General features: G+C 37.5%; 1 protein-coding gene and 1 pseudogene across 5 annotated transcripts in view; one reads left to right on the forward strand and one right to left on the reverse strand.

Moving 5' to 3' along the window:
- The window catches only part of ASH1L (ASH1 like histone lysine methyltransferase), a 203,286-nt gene that overhangs the window by 175,218 nt on the left and 5,023 nt on the right, over nucleotides 1-23,045 (reverse strand). Inside the window, exon 3 of one of the 5 annotated variants that reach the window (XM_069543851.1) lies at nucleotides 13,020-13,173. The exons of 3 other annotated variants lie outside the window; for them this stretch is intronic. The gene's annotated coding sequence lies outside the window, so the exon portion shown is untranslated. Of the gene's footprint in view, nucleotides 1-1,994; nucleotides 5,205-13,019; nucleotides 13,174-23,045 lie in introns of those variants that run through there. One more of the 5 variants, XM_069543858.1, reaches the window with a different exon arrangement.
- Nucleotides 18,983-21,731, forward strand: LOC138415563 (acidic leucine-rich nuclear phosphoprotein 32 family member B pseudogene; annotated as a pseudogene).

A 23,045-nucleotide genomic window follows, 5' to 3' on the forward strand; every position in this document is an offset into this window, starting at 1 on the left:
GAAGATCCCCAGGAGGAAGGCATGGCAACCCATTCCAGTATTCTTGCCTGGAAAATCCCATCAACAGCGGAGCCTGGCGGGCTACAGTCCATAGAGTCACAAAGAGTTGGACACAACTGAAGCGATTTAGCACATGAAGTAGAATATTTTATAGTTTAAACTATGCGCCTTAAGACTTTTCTTTCCAATGAGATTGTAGGACTTTCAAAGCAAATATCATATAATTTTTAAAACCCATACAAGAACTGTAAACAAAATGCAGAGCCCAATGACTGGGCTATCTTAGCAAGGCTCAAGAGAAGGGGCCAGCAATTTTATTAGTAGGACTTAGCAGCAGCAGCAGCAGCAGCATTTTAAGTAGTTACTCAACAAATACTGGCAACTGACTGAAGTGTGTTCCTATTCTATTCATTCACACAAACAGCTGAAAGAGTAATTTTCAAGTCATTTACATATGACAATTCTTGCTGTCTACCATTTCATATATTAACACTTCACAATGGCATTCAAGGCTCTTCATAGTCTGGCTCTAACTATTCAAACTTGTCCATCCCTACTTCCTAAAACACACCCTCTATGACGTAGTCAGTTCTGCTCTGTTTTGTTTTTTCTGCCCCTAACAAATTGTGTCCATTTCTCTTCAGTGTCATGTGCTTTCTGTTTTTTCCATGATGTGTTTAGTTCTGTTCAGTCGCTCAGTCGTGTCCAACTCTTTGCGACCCCATGGACCACAGCACACCAGGCCTCCCTGTCCATCACCAACTCCCGGAGTCTACTCAAACTCATCTTCACTGAGTTGGTGATGCCATCCAAGCATCTCATCCTCTGTCATCCCCTTCTCCTCCTGCCCCCAATCCCTCCCAGCACCAGGGTCTTTTCAAATGAGTAGACTCTTTGCATGAAGTGGCCAAAATATTGGGAGTCTCAGCTTCAACATCAGTTCTTCCAATGAACACCCAGGACTGATCTCCTTTAGGATGGACTGGTTGGATCTCCTTGCAGTCCAAGGGACTCTCAAGAGTCTTCTCCAACACCACAGTTCAAAAGCATCAATTCTTTGGCACTTAGCTTTCCTTATAGTTCAACTCTCACATTCATACATGACTACTGGAAAAACCATAGCCTTGACGAGACAGACCTTTGTTGGCAAAGTAATGTCTCTGCTTTTTAATATGTTGTATAGATTGGTCATAACTTTTCTTCCAAGGAGTAGGCGTCTTTTAATTTCATGGCTGCAGTACCCATCTGCAGTGATTTTGGAGACCAAAAACATAGTCAGCCACTGTTTCCCCATCTATTTCCCATGAAGTGATGGGACTGGATGCCATGATCTTCGTTTTCTGAATGTTGAGCTTTAAGCCAACTTTTTCATTCTCCTCTTTGACTTTCATTAAGAGGCTCTTTAGTTCTTCTTCACTTTCTGCCATAAGGGTGGTGTCATCTGCATATCTGAGGTTACTGATATTTCTCCCAGCAATCTGATTACAGCTTGTGCTTCATCTAGCCCAGCATTTCTCATGATGTACCTGCATATAAGTTAAAAAAGTTGGGTGACAATATACAGCCTTGACATACTCCTTTTCCTATTTGGAACCAGTCTGTTGTTCCATGTCCAATTCTAACTATTGCTTCCTGACCTCCATACAGATTTTTCAAGAGGCAGGTCAGGTGGTCTGGCATTTCCATCTCTATCAGAATTTTCCACAGTTTACTGTGATCCACACAGTCAAAGGCTTTGGCATAGTCAATAAAGCAGAAATAGATGTTTTTCTGGAACTCTCTTGCTTTTAAGCATGTGTTGGAAATTTGATCTCTGGCTCCTCTGCCTTTTCTGAAACCAGCCTGAACATCTGGAAATTCATGGTTCACATACTGTTGAAGCCTGGCTTGGAGAATTTTGAGCATTACTTTACTAGCATGAGATGAATGCAATTGTGTGGTAGTTTGAGCATTCTTTGGCATTGCCTTTCTTTGGGATTGGAATGAAAACTGACCTTGTCTAGTCCTGTGGCCACTGCTGAGTTTTCCAAATTTGCTGGCATATTGAGAGCAGCCTTTCACAGCATCATCTTTTAGGATTTGCAATAGCTCAACTGGAATTCATCACCTCCACTAGCTTTGCTCGTAGTGATGCTTCCTAAGGCCCACTTGACTTCACATTCCAGATGTCTGGCTCTAGGTGAGTGATCACACCATCGTGATTATCTGGGTTGTGCAGATCTTTTTTGTATAGTTCTTCTGTGTATTCTTGCCACCTCCTCTTAATATCTGTGTTAATGATGTGTTCACATCCTGAAATTAAAAACTCTGAAAAAATTAAAAGTTTTTTCATAATACTCTAAATGACAAAATGTGACCTGACCTAATCTGAATCCATTTTGGTCTTAATTACCACAATTTCTGTGAAGAGGCATATACTTTAATGCAGAATTATTAAAGTGTGTGATTAAGGAGTCTTTGTTGCCAGTTCTTCCTTTTCTCACTTAACTCAACACTGCTGTGCCCCCGGGTATGCCTTTTCCTTTTCTATTTACATTCATTTCCTAAATCACCAGATTCAGTCTACAAAATTTGGTGGCGGTGGTTTAGTCAGTAAGTCATGCCTGACTCTTGCCATCTGATGGACTGTAGCCTGCCAGGCTCCTCTGTCCATGGAATTCTCCAGCCAAGAATATTGGAGTGGGTTGCCATTTCCTTCTCCAAGGGATCTTCCTGACTCAGGGATTGAATCTGCGTCTCCTGCGTTGTAGAGGGATTCTTTATCATTGAGGCACCAGGGAAACCCAGTCTTTTGAATTTAAATTCCATCTAACATGGATGATTCAAAAATTTCTATCTCTAGATAGAGACCAGCTGAGACTCCTCCTGGAACTCTAAATGCATATGCTACTTGACACACTGACTATATAATTAATAATTAGGCACTTCAAGCTTAACATGTCCAAAGTCAATTTGCCTTTTCTGAGCCCCTCAAATCTGTTCTTCCCACAGGCTTACTCATCTCAATAAATGCAACTTCAACCAGAAATATTAAGACCAAAAAATTTTAATCATCTGTGATTCCTTCCTTTTTTAAATGCACCATATGTCCACCTGGTCAGAAAAGCCTACTTTACCTTCAAAATCCTTGGAGAAGGAAATGGCAACACACTTCAGTATTCTTGCCTGGAGAAACCCCATGGACAGAGGAGCCTGGCAGGCTACAGTCCATGGGGTTGCAAGAGTCGGACACGGCTTAGTGACTAAATCACCACCACCACCACCACCTTCAAAAGATATGCAGAACCTATTTCTCACTAATTCGACAGCTACGTATCAAATCCAACTGATAATATCTGACTTGAACTATTCAATAACATCCTAACTGGCTCCTTGCTTCAGACTTTGTATCTCTTTAGAGCTTTTTCAACAGCATGGTAATCCCTTTAAAAGCTGTATCATATTATGTCACTCCTCCACTCAAAAATCCTTTCAATGACTTCCCATCTCACTCTAAGTAAAAACTAAAGTCCTCACAATGGTCTAAATGCCCTACAACCTCCTCTACTTCTCTTCCTCTACTCCCTCTTCTCCTACCAGTTTTCCCACTTAATTCCAAGAAGGTGGGGACACAAGTATTCTTCTGTTTTTCAAACACAAAATACTTCTACCTCAGGGTCTTTGCACTTATTCTACTTGACAAGAACACCCTTTCCCCAGATCACTGCATGATTTGCACTGTCATTTCTATTATGTCTTTGCCTATAAAACAGCAAACACCCAGCCCACATCTTCTCACACTCTATCCTGTTTTATTTCTCCTGAGCTTTTCTCACCATCTGGTGTACAATATATTTATTTATTGTCTACACCCTCCCATTGGAATCTAAAGTCCACATGGAAATGGATTTTTGTCAGTTTAGTTCAACGGAGTATTCCAGCATCAACAACAGTACCTGGCACACAGGTAGTGTTCAACAAATATTTCAATTAATTCCATGCCTTGTGGGTTACAGCTTATTGGCTTCAACTTGTTCCTTTTCTATTCTTTTCCCTCCTCTTTCTTTTTTGTTTCTTAAATTCTAATGCCAATCCAGGGTTTCGTGTTACTAATGGTGAACTGATGGGCCTGCCAAATATCTTACTGGTTAGTTATAAAAAGAAATTCTTTTAGGAATAAAAACAAATCACAAGTTATTAAAAAACAACTGCTTTTACACTCACTACTCAAAAGTATACACATTTTAAAATTTTCATAATGAAAGAATACCAGAAGTTTTAATGTACATTTACAAATCTAAAGTAGAATTTCTGTATTTCTTCCAAAAAGTCAAAGCATTTTTTACCAGCACGTATTTCCAAAACATTCCAGAGAAGAGTTTGGAGAACATGACTCTCTTCATTTTAAAAATGGAAAAAACTGCAACCAAGTAACACAAATTATTAACAGAACATCAATAAATGGAAAAGAAATTTAATTTGAAAATACTGACCACTACCCTAGAAATATATGTAAGAATAGAGAATTATTATGTTTCCTTAACTTCATCAAGGAGGAAAAAAGAAAATCCTATGGGCATATTTTGTGAATCCATTTAGGAAGACTGGAAAATCATGACTGGCAAACTCCACACACCAAATTTAAGTGTGTCTAGTAAAAACAAACCCAAATTCTGAAGATACTTCACAACAAAGAATGCTTTTTATCTGCTAAACGTAAACTGCTTGAAAAGCAGCCCCTACAACAGATGCCAGAATGTTGTTTTTGAACTTTTAAAACACTGTTCTTTGTGAATGATATTCTTTCAGCTTTTGGAAAGATATATCTATACAACCTAGGTTTTCCATCTCAGGGCAAGGATTCCATATTGTTACACAATTTATTTTGTTTCTTACTATAATATACTCAATTTAAAACACAGTTTCAAGGAGAAACTCAGAACTAAGAATGCTAGAATGTCTTCATTCATGCTCAAAGAGGCAAATTCAACATTCATCTAATATGCAACGTTGGGGTTTATATTTTCACACCATTGAAACAATCCAAAAACATCTAGCCCAAATTCTAGAGGAAACAACATTAAATATATACATGAAGTCCCTTTTCCCAGATCATTTTATCTGTGAACAAAGTTTTTAGAAAATTATTAATTACAAGTGACCCTTGAAAAAGAGTTTGAACAGGTCTACTTAAAGATATTTTTCAACAGTGTATACTACAATACTATGTGATTTACAGTTGGCTGAATCCACAGATGTGGAGGAACTGCATATACAAAGAGCCAACTATGTGGATTTCTGACCACTTGGAGCGCAGGCCCCTAATATCCATTTTGTTTAAGGGTCAGCTATATATATTTTCTAAGTACTACAAATATTGAGTCCTTACAGTGGGCTTAGCATTAGCAATTTAAAAATAATAAAAATACCTAAATTTCACCAAGCTCTTAATACGTGCAAAGTGCTATGCTAAAAGTTTTACATAGATTATTTCATTTAACCATCACAATCAACCATGAAGCACTTACTATTATTACCCTCTTTCTAGAGATGAAAAAACAGGCGTGCCTGTCTGCATGCTAAGTCACTTCAGCTGTATGCAACTCTTTGTTAACAGCCATTAGAAGGTAAGAGTCTAGGTCTGTCTGGCTCATCTTAAACACTATGTTATACTGCCTCTCAAAGATCATGTTTAATGTTAAGTCACTTAGTCGTGTCTGACTCTTGGCGACCGCATGGACCGCAGCCCATCAGGCTCCTCTGCCCACAGAATTCTCCAGGCAGGAATACTGGAGTGGGTTGCCATTTCCTTCTTCAGAGATCATGTTTAGTCCTGATCTTATCCCTCCTCTCTGCTACATTTGCTACTTGAAACTCTCACCTGGCTGTTATGATCACACACTCTACTGGCTCTCCAGCTACCTCTCTAACCATTCTATCATTTCCTTTAAGGATTCATCATTCTTAATTTCAATAAATCCTTCATCCATTCAATAAATATTTTCAGAGGCTCTAAGCATGTTTTGAGAATCGTGACATCTACAGTAGATAGTCGTAAGTAATACAAATGTGGTCCTTGGTGTCATGAAACTTAAATTTTAGAGGTGAAGACCGATGAATGACTAATCATATAAATGTATTTAACTTCTAATAAATGTGAAGGTACTACTATTTAAGGTAGTATATCAAGGAAACTTGGAAGGATGGGAACTACATCTTAGAAAAACATCTAACTATAAACCGAGACCCAGTATGAGCAGGGATTAGCCAGGCAAAATATGGAGGTGAAAATAATCCAAAAATAGGGGAATGGTGTGTGTAGAAACTCCCTGATACTGTAAAGGTAAACCAAAGGGAGAACAGTACAAAACAAAAAAGGAAAGATAAGTAAAAATAGTGTGCAGAAGGCCTTTTTAGTCTGCGTGAAAGATATGGAATGCAAAGAAAAGCTCTGAGTAGGGAGTAACAAGATACAACTTACATTTTAAGAAAACACCTCTGGTTGCTATGGAAGAATAATTAGAAAGACAGCAAGAGTTGATTATGAAATAACAATCATAAAATTGATATATTAAGGCAGTAGCACTGGAAATTTTTTAAAAATTGATTAATTAAGAGATGTTTTAGAGGTATAACTGATATAATTTGTCAATAAGGAGGAAGAGAAGAGGGAAAGAAAATATGAAGACTTGAGCAACTAGAGAATTCTACGGTGGTATACCATTTAGACACTCCTTCAACAAATATTTACTAAGTGTTCATTCTGTAACAAAAACTTGTATAGCATTGGAAAAAACCCACAAAAATCCTGCCCTCATGGGGCTAACACTCTATAAACTGTTTGCCAGGATGAGAAACGTGAGATCAAGAGTTCAGTAGTAAATATCTTAAATCTTAGATGCCTGTGAAACATTTACATAAAAGATCAAGTAGACAGATAAAAATATGTACATAATATATACAGTAGTAGTGGTTTGGTCACTAAGTCACGTCCAACTCTTGTGACCCTTTGGACAGTAGTCTGCCAGGCTCCTCTGTCCATGGGATTTCCCAGGCAAGAATACTGGAGTGGATTGCCATTTCCTTCTCCAGGGGATCTTCCTGATCAGGGATCGAACTGCAGTCTCCTGTATTACAGGCAGACTCTTTACGAAGTGAGCCATCAGGGAAGCTACTATATAATATATGAATATAAAGTAAAAGGCATTTTATGAGTTTTTGTTTTAACTTGGTAAGAAAAGTAATTTATCTTATTACCTTTCCTTAATATGTAAAAACAATATTTTTTTTCCTTTTTAGATATGTACACATTTATAATCACCACAGTGTATACTAAACAATGTTTGCAGATTTTTAGCTTAAAGTAAGTAAAATCTTGCTTGACTCATCTATAATAAATTTTCATGTTTCTCTGTGGTCTTTACTAAACACAGTTAAGAGACTGTAATCATTACTTTATATCTCAACATTCAAAACCAGATATAAATTAACTATATGAGGCTTTTACAAATTTATAGTTCATTATGCATTTTGTCTTGGGTTTCATGCTTTTAAAAATTCTTATAGATGACCGTAATATTTCTTAGAATATATCATGTTAGCTAAGTAATCACAGTACCACCAGAAATGTGGAGATCATCTTTGACTCCTCAATCTAACAACTAAAACTTGTGAAAACCATATAAATAATTTTTGATTACATATACTTCTAATTCCACTGCCACTGACTTGTCAAAAAAAAAATTCTGACCCCAAATATAATATTGGCTTTCTAACTTCTTTGTACACTCATCTTGCTCTTTATCAGTCTGTTTCCCAAGATACAATCAGAAAGATGGTTTCTAAAAATAACCTAATTATGTCATTTCTCAGCTTAAAATCTTTTAAGTTTTCATGTTGACCTTTGGATATATAAGTCTCTAACCCGAAACATAATTTAGATTCTCAGTACAGTACAGCATTTCAGGACACAACTGGATCCGGAATGCACAGGCTCGGATCCCAGGTTCTGGGAGATTAATTGTGGGCAAGGCACTCCATGCCTTGTCTCATCTCTGAATAGAAACCATTTTTGGGGTTCAATGAACTAGTCCATGAGAAGTACTTACAAAAGTACTACACACACACACACACACACACACACACACACAAAGTGTTTACTTTTTTGTTATTATTATCTTCCTCTACCTAACTCTAGCCACATCATTTCTCATTCTTCTGTGAGCAGAGCAGGAGCAAATAAAACCCCTCAAAAGCAGTAATATATGTATGACACAGAAACAGTTCTACGTGTTCTAAGAACTTTTCAGTTTCCCAAATGTCTCTCTCTTCCTCCCTCCAGAAGGACACATAGTTCTCTCTGCCTAGAACTCTCTTCCATTCCCTTCTAGGTCGACTACCACTCATCCTTTCCATCTCAGCTTAAAGGTCAGTTCATCAGGCAGACACTTCCTAACCCCCTAGACCAGGGGAGATCTCCCTTTTAGAGGTTCATATAGCATACTGTAAGTCCTGAGGCAACTTATACTAGTAAGCTACATGCTTAATACCCATATCCTACATGAGACCATTTGCTTCATAATAATAAGAATCCTGTCTGCCTTATCACTGCTTTATCCTTAGTAAAGTGCCTGGACCATAAGAGATATTCAATAAATACCTAGTGACTGAATAAGCAAACGTGCATATTACTATATTTTAATCATGTATACAGAGAATAGATAAAATGAAAATCAAAATACTAAAGAACTGGTATTTTAATTGTCTTTAGACACTATTCAATCTTCTCACACTGTTTTAACAACTAAAATTAAGCACTATGTATATTACCAGTAAAAGCATAAGCAGTGTCCTAACTGGTTTAAGATATTTTACATTAAACCACTGAATCACAAACGTTACATAAATCACTGAAATCACAAAGAGCTAAAATATCTTCATGAAGATACCGACAAAATTTGAACTGTGTTCCTAAATGATTTACACAACATAAAATACAAAGCTGGACAAATTAAGCTTTTTTACTCAACTACAAAACAACCCTTCATTTAAAAGATAGGGACAATCACCAACAATTTCTAACACCGTACTAATCAGCAATAAATCTAGCTATTTTTATATTTATATACTGTACATATTTCTTAAATTCCAAGATGCTACTGATTCTAAGAGGTTTCACGAATCAATGACCACATTTCCAGGGGAAAATTTTTTATAAACTACTACCACATTAAATGTAATTATCAGCTGTGTTATTTCCTAATTTCAGAAACATTAAACAGGGAGGAAAGAATGTCTCTCATGACCAAAGAAATACTATATTATACCAACAAATTATTGCAGAAATTTAGAACAGGAAAGTGAAATAGCAGACATAAATTATAATTAGTAAGCCACAAAAGTAAAATACACACAGAAAGAATTCCCAAAGCTAATCCTGAGGAAAAAATTATACTCATCAACTGTCTGTCAGTAAGATAATCTAATCAAAGCTTACTTTAGTTCTTCCTAATAAAGTTAACAAAGATCAAATATATATAACTTCTGTTTTTGAGAAAGGAGGGATGGGTCCATGGTTGCAAGGAATGTGCAGGGACAGTGACCTCTATTCCTAGGGAATTCTAGAATGGCAACAGGAGGGAAGTACAAGTTAACATCAGAAAGATTTGCTCATTAACGAATTATTACACTTTGACCAGGATTAAAGGCTGTCAATTCAGGGCCAATCCACTTGGTTATACACTAAACAAGAGTCACTTCCAAGAGGGCACCATTTACTTTGTAAATATCTTACATTTGTTTTTCATAAAACTTTTCTGTGGAAAAATTCGTGTTGGAATGTAAAATGGTGCAGCTGCTTTGGAAAACAGTCTGGCAGTTACTCAAAAGGCTAAACAGAGTTACCACATAACCCTGCAATTTCACTCTTAGGTGTGTGTATATGTATGTATGTGTGTGTGTATACCCAGGAGAAATGAAAATATTTATCTACACAAAAGCTTGTACATAACTGTTCACAGCAACATTATCCATACAATGAAATGTTATTCATCTAAAAAACAGCATACAGTCATCCCTCAGTATAGACAGGGGATTGGCTTCAAAACCCCCTCAGATACCAAGTTCCAAACATACTGATGCCCTTTATATAAAATGGCAAAGTATTTTCATATAACCTACATGCATTTAAATCACCTCTAAATTGCTTCTCATTCCTTACACAAAGTAAATGCTACATAAATAGTTGTAAATATATTGTGAATGCCGTGTAAATAGTTGCATGCAGAAAATTCAAATTCTGCTTTTTGGAACTTTCTGGAATTTTTTCCACCCATTTTCAATCCACAGTTAGTTGAATGCGAGGATGTGAAACCCAAGGATACTGAAGGCCAGATGTACTGATACCTGCTATAACATAGATGGACTTTGAAAACACTATGTTAAATGAAGGAAGCCAGCAACAGAAAACACTGTAACATTCCATTTGTATGAAATGTCCAAAAACAGCAAATCCATACAGAAAGAAAGTAGATTAGTGGGCTGACAGCCCTGGTAATTAGGGTAAAAGGGGAATACCTGCACTGGAAAGTGACTGCTAGTGGGTATCAAGATGAATGTTCCTAAATAGATAGTGGAGGTGGGTGTAGAACTATGTGAGCATACTAAAATCACTGAATTGTATGTTTCAAATTAGTGAATTGGACAGTACCTCAATAAAGCTATTTAACATTTTTCTGGCAGATCAAAATAAAGGGTCTTGTGGAAGGGATGCCCTTCCCACTTTGCATAAGAACAGAATACACTAGTGGCCATCCTGTAAAAACTTAAAAAAATATATTTATAGGCTCATATAGAACATTTATTTTTTGGTTGCACTGGATCTTAGCAATTTTTGTTGCAGCATGTAGGTTCTTTAGTTGTGACCTGGTGCCATCTAATTCTTTGACCAGTGATCGAATCTGGGCCCCCTGCATTGGGAGTGTGGAGTCTTAGCCACTGGACCACCAGAGATGTCCCTGTAAAAAATCTTTCCTAGTTAACATTTCAATATGGCAAGAAGCTAATTTATTTGACATACGTTTGCTGCGTGTTGACTTAATTAGCTATCCATTTGAAGAAAACAAAGATCCATTCTTCACTTTAAACACAAGAATAATTTCCTCATATATTTAAAAGCTATATATAAAAATAAAAGCACTTGAAGAGTATCTGTGACTATTTCTGTAGCCTATGGTTGAGAAACCTTAAAGCAAATCAGGAAAGTAGAAACCACAAAGGAAAGTATGGACAGATTTGATTATATAAAACATATACCTGTAACATAAGATGTAAATAAAATCAAAGACAAACAATAAGTTGGGAGAAGATATAATAAATATGAAAATGGATTAATATTTAATATTCCTAACACAGTTATTTCTATAAACTAGAACAAAAGAAAAGATATGCAGGAGATATGCATACACAATTGACATGAAAAGATGACCTGCCTCATTGGTAGTCAAGCAGATGTGATCTAAGGCAAGGCATTTTTCACTCATTACTTTGGTTGACATTTAAGACTGATATCAACCAATACCGGCAAGGTGGGAAAGGGACACTAGTGGCCACCATCATTTTGGAAAGTAGTATTTTCTACCATAGAAAAACAAAAGCACTAATAGGCTATTACAGCAGTCCTTGATGTGCCACACACAGAAAGTTAAATATACATACATATACACATAAACACAAATATACAGCCATATATGCTATTTTTAAGTAAAAATGCAAGCATGATCTCATATTTGTAAAGGGTAGAAAAAAAATACGTATTTGTATGCACACAGAAATAAATATGAATGGATGATTATACACCAATTGATAGCACTGATTACCTTTAGGGGAAAAGATTTGGAAGTAAACAGGGGAAAAAATTACTTATAAATATTTTTTCCTTGGCCTATTACAGAGTTTATTAGTTTTATAACTAAGCACAAATCCAACAAAAGCGTATTTTTAAAAAATTTGAAATATACTGAAATATACATAGCTCCATATACAGTATTCTTGCCTGGAAAAACTTATGGACAGAGAAGCCTGGCAGGCTACAGTCCACAGGGCTGCCAAGAGTCGGACACAACTTAGCGACTAAACCACCACCATCGTTGCCACATGCACACACCTCTCAAGTCTTGTTCATATATACATAAAATTGAGAAATCTAACCCAACAGCTTTTGGATATACTTTCTAGCTCTATTATCTTAATACTGACTAGCTATCTTCTTTTTTGGCTCCGTCACAAGGCATGTGAGATCCTAGTTCCCAACCAGGGATTGAATCTGCACCCCGTGCACTGGAAGCACAGAGTCTTAACCACTGGACCTTTAAGGAAATTCCTGAAGTGCTATTTTCTTAACACAATCCTCTCCTTTTTGTTTCCATTCAAGACTGCCACCTAGAACACACCTCTTTATCTTTTGTCTTATTGTGTTAAGAACACACTGTGAGATCTACCAAGTTTTTAAGTGTACACTATTGTTGACTATATGTACAATCAGTACAATAAATCTCTAGAGCTTATTCATCTTGCTTGACTGAAACTTTATGCCTATTAAGTAATTCTCCATTTCCTTCTACATGCAACTATATGCTTCTTCAATCTAGATGAGAGAAAGAAAACAAATTGGACTTTACTAAAAATAAGAACTTTTGTTCATTAAGACACCACCAAGAGGGTGAAAACGGAAGCCACACATGGGATGATATTTACAATGCACATATCTGAGAAAGGAACTGCATTCAGAATATATATTAAGAGCAGGACTCCACAAGAGGATGCCCAAATGTCCAACACACACATGAAAAGATGCTCAACCTCACCAGCGAAATGTAAATCAATACCAATGAAATACTATTACCCACCAAAATGGTTAAAATTAAAAAGAATGGCAACACTAAAAATTTGGGAAGATGTCGAGCCTGATAAAGTCATAAAGTCATACAATAAAACTTGGAAAACTGTTTGACTGTATTTACTAAAGATAAAAATATGCTTACCCTGTGGCCCAGCAATTCCACTCCTAGGTATATGCCAAAGAGAAATGAGTGCATACTGTTCACCAAAAGAGGGGAGATGGCCACGTAAAGCTTCACAGCATCAACTTGAACTTTGTCTCAGAAGTTGGGTAGGTGTTCTCTAAGCAGCCAGGCACTGGGAGGAACATGAAAGTCACGGAGATATAAACGCATTGTGTGTGGGAATGACTGACAGTTCCAAACAGCTGAAGCACAAGGGTAAGAGGCCCAATGAGACACTAAACTAAAGAAGTAGGCAGGATCCTAACAGTGCTAGAGTATGTCCTGCCAAGGCACATGGTCAGATTTGGATTCAGAAACTGCATGCATTTCAGAGTGTGTGGGATATAGCTAGGGAACCTAGCTGGAAGCCATCCAGGGTAGGGCACAGGTGATTATCACTTTGCTGCCATTTTACCAATTTTGGACACTCACTTTTCTTAAATCCAGCCTGCCATTCTAACACTGGTATGTTGCTTTAACTAGTCATTCTCCAGAAATTATTGCATTACCAAAATGGTGAAGAGAAAAGGAAGGTAGACAGATAACAGACAGTCTGGCAAAGATTTACTTAAAATACCATCCAACCATGATACCATATGAGTTTATTTCCATTTTTGCATGCAATCCCTATTGAAGAACAGGCAAATAATGCAACTATTGTTATATAACAATTCATAATTAAGATTCTTATGAAACAAAGTATAATGGCCTACAATCAAAATTGCACAAGAACCCCTCCCAAAATTACATGCCAAAAATCTTATGGGCATATGTGCACCTTTGGGGAAAGGTTAGAAAGGTTTCATTAGCTCTAAATGGGGTCCATGACCTCGAGCACCACCACCAAAAGAGTTATGGTCCTCTGTTTTTAAGGCCGCTTCTCAGGTAAGGTACAAAATGGATGCCCATCAAACTTGGAGGTCGCCACTTTTAATCACCTAGTTCAAAATCACCATAAACATAGTTTCTGGATTTGCGTGGAACGGACACACCTAGAAATGTCTTTTGAGGTGCATCTGAATCCCAAATCACGCTACTTTTAAAAACATCTCAGTTCTACTTAATAAGAATGCTTCTAACTATCTGGAAATTTTTGGTAATGTTTCTTAAGGATGTCATTTATATGAAAGAGAATTGGGTCTCAAATACATACAAATGATGTTTCTGACTTAGGAAAAATCATACATGATATGGATCCTTAATTCTTAGGTGCTTTCTATAAAACAGCCAACAAGCAATCAAATAAACCCTAGCGAATATATTGTTACTAGGAAAGTTTCCCCTCAATGTTCTGGAATTAATACCTTTTCTTGAACTGACAAAGTCCAACACTAGCAGCCTTTTGGGCATAGTGCCAATTCAACAGATGGGCCCTTCATTTTCCTAATGGTAGAGGTAGATTGGCAAGTGTGAAGTCATATGCTCAAGCAAGAGAATACGTTTCATGCATTAGCTAAGAAGAGGATTTCTGATAGGTTTTCAAATTATCAACAACAAAATCTATAGACTGTGATTGCTTTTATCACCTGTTATTTCTATTCCTTCCAATTTCTGACACCTCAAATACATTTAAATAGATCCTTACCCACATCCAGAAAAACCTGCAAAATGCAGTAAGTCAACCTATACAGTATTAAGCCCCTAATAGTTACATATATGTATTCTAGGATGTCGACTAAGTCCACAGATGAAAAACCTGCTTCTTATAAGGAAGGTCTAACAATGCCCAATGACGAGTAAATAAGAAATTAGGAGACCGCTTGATCTCACTCTAACTCTGTAAGTTTTCAAAGCTAGAAAGGGGTATCATATTAATGAGTAACTAGCTTAACGTCTTTTGATACTTCATTCATTATTTTATAAACTTGAACTTGTTTGTTTAACCTTATGTTGCCTCTCACAATGGACATCTAGGAAACTAATGACCATTCTGGCTATCTTTTCAGAGTAATCAAGTACAAATAGACACTCTTGCTTTTAATTTCACATAAAATGAGTGTTCTGAGCTCTGCGACACAAAGAGCTATTTAACAGGTAAAAGAATGGCAATCTGTTTCTCAACCATTTTATTTTTGTCTCTATGTCTTGACTAGTTATTACTTGCTAGGTTTTCTTAGTTAGGAAAGTATTATTCCTAATATTATAATATCAAAATATTCTTTCAACCTTGGCAATTTTACTAAGTGTCAAGAATATGCCACAACTCAGTCCAAGAGCATCTCTTCTCTATTTGCACTCACTATCCAGGTAATCTCATGAAGTCCCATGGCTGTAAATAAGCATTTCTACACTGATGAACTCCCAAATTCATACTTATCCCAACCTCAAGATTTATATATCCAACTGCCTACTCAATGTATCTCCACCGGAAACATTTAATAGATAACTCAAAGTCAATATATCCAAACCAAACTCTTAACATCTGCACTCCTGTAGCTTGCTTCTGCCAGCGTTCCTCGTCTCAGTAAACGGTATCCAGCTGTTAAGGCCATCTTTGGAGTCATTCTTGACTTACTCTTTTACTCAGACCACACATCCAATACAGGTTATCATCACTACTATCTGCAAAATGTATCTTAAACCCATCTTCTTGATCATCTCTTGACTCAAATACTGTAACTGCCATATAACTTGCCACTCTGTTGTGTACATATTAGATCAAGTCATCTCCCCACTCAAAACCTTTCAATAGCTTCTAATCAAATCCAGAATAAAACCTAAACACTTAGTCAAGTCTTAAAAGACCCTACATTATCTAGGCCCTGGCTACCTCCTTCTCCTTATTTTTTATTATTCTTCCCCACACTGTTCACTCTGTTCTATCTCCTTCCTATCTCTTAAACACACCAAACACACTACTGCCTCAGCACTTATGCCTCAGACAGATTCATGGGGTCCTTCGTATCATTCAGATTTCTGTTCAAACACTATTAGCTCAAAGGACTTCTCTAAACTATCTAACATTCACCCTTTCCCTCTTTACATTTCTCTTACAATACTTATCACAAAATGCTGTAACATCACATCTACTTCTACAATTATCTTACTTCTCACTAGAAAGTGAGCACCATGAGGGCGGTGATTTTTGACTATTGTTCACTGCTATAACCCCTGGGCTTACGTATGTGCTAGGTTGCTTCATTCATGTCCAACTCTGTGCAACCCTACAGCCAGGCTCCTCTATCCATGGATTCTCCAGGCAAGGACACTAGAATGGGTGGCTTAATACAGTATTGGCATAAAGTTTAGTCCTCTCTTGGTACCTGCCAGTGGCTGGTTGCAAGACCCCTCAGAGATACCAAAACCCAAGGGATACTCAACTCCCTTATATGAAACGGCACAGTATTTGCATAGAGCCTGAGCACTTTAAAACGTCTCTAGATTACTTACAATACATTCACAATACAATGTGAATGCTATACAAATAGCTATAAATACTACAATATAATCACTATATAAACAGCTGATGGCATGAGGCAAATTCATGTTTGCTTTTTGGAACTTTCTGGAATTTCTTTTCCCCCAAATTACTGCTGATCTGTGATTGGTTAAAACTGCAGATGCACAACCCGTGAATACAGAGGGCCAAATGTATACAATCAATACTTGTTGAATGCCTTCTGTTGGAAGGCACTGGAAGCAGAAAGCTGTTTTTTATTTGACTCTGAGCAGAGGACTTGACTAACTGCCCAACAGACTCCCTGTATAAAACATAAGAAACAATAAAGATTCCTCAAGTTAAGACATTTTTTTCCTAGAATTGATTTGCTCTGGCATAAAATATCACATCCCAAGACATTTCTTCAGAAATCTCTATTCTACCTTAAGAACAAGTTTTGCTTGAACCACGTGTAATATGATGGTAGCAATATGTTACATCAATACTGAAAAATTATGTCCTAGAAAATGAAATGCCCAAGAACCTTATTTGTCACTGAATCCTAGTGCCTGGCACATAACAATCACTCAATGACTACATGTTGGCCTTTTTTCTCAATCAAATGAAGTGGTTTAATAAAACATATGGGTTCTGCTTTAGAAGACTACAAAGCCTTAGAAGACTTTTATTCCTAAAAAATGAAAGGAAATACTGATCAGCTTTAAAAGCAGAACTGTCATAACTAAAGCCAACACTGTACAAAGACAAGGTTCTCCACCCCAAAATATTCACACAATAATATATATTCTTGTTCACTTTAGAAACAAATCCTTGAAGAAGGTAAGATGAAGCCAAGCAGGAGACTTTCCCGGTGGTCCAGTGGTTAAGACTCCATGCTCCCAACGCAGGGGGCCTGGGTTCCATCCCTGGTCAGGGAACTATCAATAGATCCCACATGCCGCAGCTAAAGATTCTGCATGCCACAACTGAAAAAAAACAAAAGACCCCACATGCCACAACTAAAGATCCTGCATGCCACAATGAAGATCGACCATTTCGCATGCCACAACTAAGATACAAGGCAGCCAAATAAATAAAGCCAAACGCAAAAGCCTAGCCTGAAATTAATACAAAAGTGGGGTTCACATGTGAGGAAAATAAGATAAACCAAGAATTAAGAAAGAATATGTATACATGTAAATAAGTTGTTTATATATACACTTTCACAAATGTATTTTTCATATTCTTACCTCCTATAGAAAATACATATAAGGAAAGTCATTTGTTTCTCTTTTCAGGAAATGAAGAAGAGAAATTAACAGCAAATGTGTTTTGCACCTGCTATATGACATAAATCATGCTAAGCATTTACACATACTATCTCATACAATCCTCCAACAACCTTTAGCAGTAAGTATTATTACCATTTTGAGGTTCCCTGGTGGCTCAGGGGTCAAGAATCTAAATGCAATGCAGGAGTCGTGGGTTCAATCCCTGGATTGGAAAGATCCCCTGGAGAAGGAAATACCCACTCCAGTATTCTGCCTGGGAACTCCCTTGGACAGAGGAGCCTGGGGGGCTACTGTCCATGGGGTCAAAAAAGAATCAGACACGACTTACCGACTAAACAACAATTATCATAGTTTTACAGTCAAGGAAACCAAAGACCATAATTATTTTGTGAAAAGTTACAAATAAGTTTTTTGTCAGCGCCGCATGGCTGCAGCATTTTAGTTCCCCGACCAAGGGTCCAACCCACACCGCCTGCAGTGGAGGCACACAGTCTGAACCACTGGACCATAGGGAGATCCCTCATCTGATTTTAAGAGGCCACAATCTTAATCACTATTTGAGATTTTCAACAAATGAAGGAGAAATATACCAGTGTGGAGACTGGCAGATTTGTTCATTATTATGAAAAGCAATTATTTATTATTTTACTTGGCTGGATACCTGTTATAGACAAGGCTTGATTAACTCAAATGCTGGAGCAATGGGGTATATGGTAGTAAGTCAAAAAGAGAAAAACCAACATACATATATATTATAATACATATACAATATACACATATATATTGTTATATACAATATATAATATTGTATATTAATATATATATACAGAATCTAGAAAACTGGTACTAGAACCTATTGACCGGCCAAGAATAGAAGAGCAGACATAAGGAAGAGAACTGTGGACAAAGAGGGTGACAGGAGGGGTGACGGATTGAGACAGTAGCATTAACATGTCCACCACTATGTGTAAAGCAGATAGCTAGCAGGAAGCTGCCTTTTAACACAGGGAACTCAGCTTTGTGTTCTCTGATGTCCCAGAGGGGTGGGATGAGGAGGTGGGAGGGAGGTTCAAGAGGGAAGGGATATATGTATACATATGGCTGATTCATGTTCCTAACAGAACATTGTAAAGCAATTATATTCCAATAAAAAAATTCTAACTAAAACAGAATCATTTTCTTGATTTTAATCTTTGTTAAAATTACCTTGAAGTATAACAATACACTATTTTCTTTGAGTAGAATATATTGAACATAGTTTCATCTTTATTTTTTTTATGATCTCTAAGCACAAAGGCCAACCATATATAGTACTGAAGTCACTGGAAATCATAGGAGAATGGTAGAAAGTACTGCTGCTGCTGCTAAGTCGCTTCAGTCGTGTCCGACTCTGTGCAACCCCACAGACGGCAGCCCACCAGGCTCCCCCGTCCCTGGGATTCTCCAGGCAAGAACACTGGAGTGGGTTGCCATTTCCTTCTCCAATGCATGAAAGTGAAAAGTGAAAGTGAAGTCGCTCAGTCGTATCCAACTCTTCGCTACCCCATGGACTGCAGCCTACCAGGCTCCTCCATCCATGGGATTTTCCAGGCAAGAGTACTCGAGTGGGGGTGCCACTACCTTCTCCGGTAGAAAGTACCATACTGATTCAAATTACAGTCTCCTGAACTCATTCTGTTGTTATATTCACTTCATATCCTTGAAGATGATCTTTCTCTACCTACAATGCCCTCACTATATCCTTCTGAATAACTCATATTTATCCTTGAAAACATGTCTCTTCCCACTGGTCAGAAGCCATCCCTAGCCTTTCCTTTCTCCCCAAAGACTTGAAAATGCTCCACTCTCTATCTTGGAGAAAGAAATGTATTACATCATATAATATGTTTGTTAACATGATGTTCCTGTTACTAGATTCACAACTCTCTTCAAAGAAAACCCAAACCAAAAAAAAAAAAAAAATTCCTAGTTTTTTTCCCAACACCTAAGCACAAAAATAGGAATGAAGTACTGGAAAAAATGTTACCTGGCTGAATGAAGAATGAACAGAAAAAATACTACTCAGAAAAAATTAAACTCTGATCTTGTTCTACATTTATTTGACGGTTTTCCCCCCTTAAACACACACAGAAAAATAAAATTAACTTAAACCTCTAATTTCAGTTTCAAGATGATTCCTCTTCTTTCTTCTTGAGTCTGCATCTTTATATGCTTCTGCATCTAAACTTTAACTTTCCAACCTGGGTTTTCATTTAGTTATCAATTGTATACATAGAATCTCTACTTACTTGAAATTCTTATCTCCCTATCTTTGTATCCTCAAATATATACATATAAAACATTGTTCATCCAATAATGATTATACATGATTAATTCACTTCCCCATTTTCTCAAATGTCAAAATTGGCAGTTTTTCTTTCAAAGACAATCTTTTAAGTTTTCTCCATTAAATCCCGTTAGGCTTCACATGTTAGTCCTTAAACTCTAGGGCTTTCATTTTCATCAATGCTGAATTTAAGAAACTTTTATCATAAGGAATGTCTCCATCACATTCTCAATGTCATTTACACCAAGAAGCCATGATATAGCTACTTTATAATCGGACAGTGTCCACTTGTGATCTGAGGACAAATAAAACTGAATGAGGAGTAACTTGGCTCCGGGGGCTCCGCTTGCTTGCCCGCACGCTGCCCGCCACCCAGGACCGCGCCGTCGGCCTGTGCCTCGAGCAGACCCCTTCCGACGGCCCTCGCTGCGCAGGCTGGGACGCCTCTCCCCCCTCCGCCCCCGCCGCGGAAAGTTAAGTTTGAAGAGGGGGGAAGAGAGAGAAACATGGACATGAAGAGGAGGATCCACCTGGAGCTGAGGAACCGGACCCCGGCAGCTGTTCGAGAACTTGTCCTGGACAATTGCAAATCAAATGATGGGAAAATTGAGGGCTTAACAGCTGAATTTGTGAACTTAGAGTTCCTCAGTTTAATAAATGTAGGCTTGATTTCAGTTTCAAATCTTCCCAAACTACCTAAATTGAAAAAGCTTGAGCTCAGTGACAATAGAATCTGTGGAGGTCTGGATATGTTAGCAGAAAAACTTCCAAATCTTACACATCTAAACTTAAGTGGAAATAAACTGAAAGATATCAGCATCCTGGAACCTTTGAAAAAGTTGGAATGTCTAAAGAGCCTGGATCTGTTTAACTGTGAGGTTACTAACCTGAATGACTACCGAGAGAGTGTCTTCAAGCTCCTGCCCCAGCTGACCTATCTGGATGGCTATGACCGAGAGGATCGTGAAACCCCAGATTCAGATGCCGAGGTGGATGGTGTGGATGAAGAAGAGGATGATGAAGAAGGAGAAGATGAGGATAAGGAGGAGGATGAAGATGGTGAGGAAGAAGAGTTTGATGATGAAGAGGATGATGATGAAGACGAAGATGTAGAAGGGGAGGAGGATGAAGACGAAGTCAGTGGGGAGGAAGAAGAATTTGGACATGATGGAGAAGTTGATGAAGATGATGAAGATGAGGATGAGGACGAAGATGAAGATGAAGAAGAGGAAGAAAGCGGGAAAGGTGAAAAGAGGAAGAGAGAAACAGATGATGAAGGAGAAGATGATTAATAAGACCCCAATAACCTGCAAAAAAAAGAACTGTTCAGTATTGGTTGGACTGCTGACATGGATTTGGTAGCTTTTTTTTTTTTTTTAAGAAAAATAAAAGGGTAGCTGTGATACAAACCCCAGGACACCCACCCACCCAAAGAATAGTTCCTGTGACATTCCACCTTCCTCCATTTAGTCCCTCTTGGAAATCCACCACCAAGCTTGGGGACTTCACCCCAACAAAATTGTAAGCGTTGTTAGGTTTTTGTGTAAGACTTGCTGTAGCGTGTGTAGCTGTGATTGGTGAGGCAACTGTCCGTGGCTACCAGTTACACCAAGATTGTAACAGCATTTTTACTTTCTGTACAACAAAGAAGCTTTGTAAATAAAATCTTAACATTTTGAAAAAAAAAAAAAAAACTGAATGAGAGGAGTGGTTTGGTATCAAGTGTGGAAAACATAGAAAAAAAAATGTAAAACAAGAAGTGTAAGTCAAAGATTAATGATTTATTTACTGTAGAATTAGAAGGTAAGTTAACCAAACTTTCATTAATGATGGAATTCACATTCATCTGTCAGCCTTTTCTGGAAAAAAAGGATATACACCTATATTGTACTTAACTAGCAACAGAGAAGGCAATGGCACCCCACTCCAGTACTCTTGCCTAGAGAATCCCAGGGACAGAGGAGCCTGTTGGGCTGCCATCTGTGGGGTCGCACAGAGTCGGACACAACTGAAGCGACTTAGCAGCAGCAGCAGCAGCAATCACTTCAAACCTCTATTCTCTGTTTCTTCTTCACAACTCAACAGGAATATTTACCTTCTTTTTCTATGGTATTTCTACTCATCATGCTCTGTAGCATGGTTTATTTTTAGCAGTTTAAGCAATGACATGTATTTTCAAATGTCCACAAAAGGAATTTCAAAACTCAAAACAAGGTATATTTCATTCTCTTTAAAAAGCATGTTGATTTTAGACCAATTTCAGCTCCTGTTCAATATCATCAGTATCATCTGATTTCTTTGTGATAACTGGGTCCAGTATTCTTTGGAAGGACTGATACTTTGGCCACCTCATGCGAAGAGTTGACTCATTGGAAAAGATTCTGATGCTAGGAGGGACTGGGGGCAGGAGGAGGAGGGGACAACAGAGGATGAGATGGCTGGATGGCATCACCGACTCGATGGACATGAGTTTGGGTGAACCCCAGGAGTTGGTGATGGACAGGGAGGCCTGGGGTGCTGCAGTTCATGGGGTCGCAAAGAGTCAGACACGACTGAGCGACTGAACTGAACTGAAAAGGATCTAGAAAATGTTTTTAGCAATTTATAACTATAACTAAAAAAACAATGAAAAAACAGAGACATTACTTCTCACTGTGTGTTTGAAAAAAAAAAGCTGATACACTTTTCTAGGAAGCACAGGAACCAATTGCATTTTACAATGCAAACATCTAAAGGCCATTAAGTAAAGTTCTATTCAGTTCATTTCTTCTTATGTTGCAGAGGAATCCCTACTGACAGTATTTGGTATGAAAAGTTTAATTCCAACTATCATCAGACAGTTTATTTTAAAAATTATATAAACCTAACTAAAGGAAAATAATTCCCCATTTAAAAGTGAAAATAATGTATACACTGTATTTATGGATCAAATGATATAATATCTTAAAGATTTGTTTCAAAATAAACAAAGGGAGGACGAAGAGAGGTTAGCTGATAGGGATATAGTG

The sequence above is a fragment of the Ovis canadensis genome, chromosome 1 (assembly GCF_042477335.2).
Source record: "Ovis canadensis isolate MfBH-ARS-UI-01 breed Bighorn chromosome 1, ARS-UI_OviCan_v2, whole genome shotgun sequence".
Lineage (NCBI taxonomy): Eukaryota > Metazoa > Chordata > Mammalia > Artiodactyla > Bovidae > Ovis > Ovis canadensis.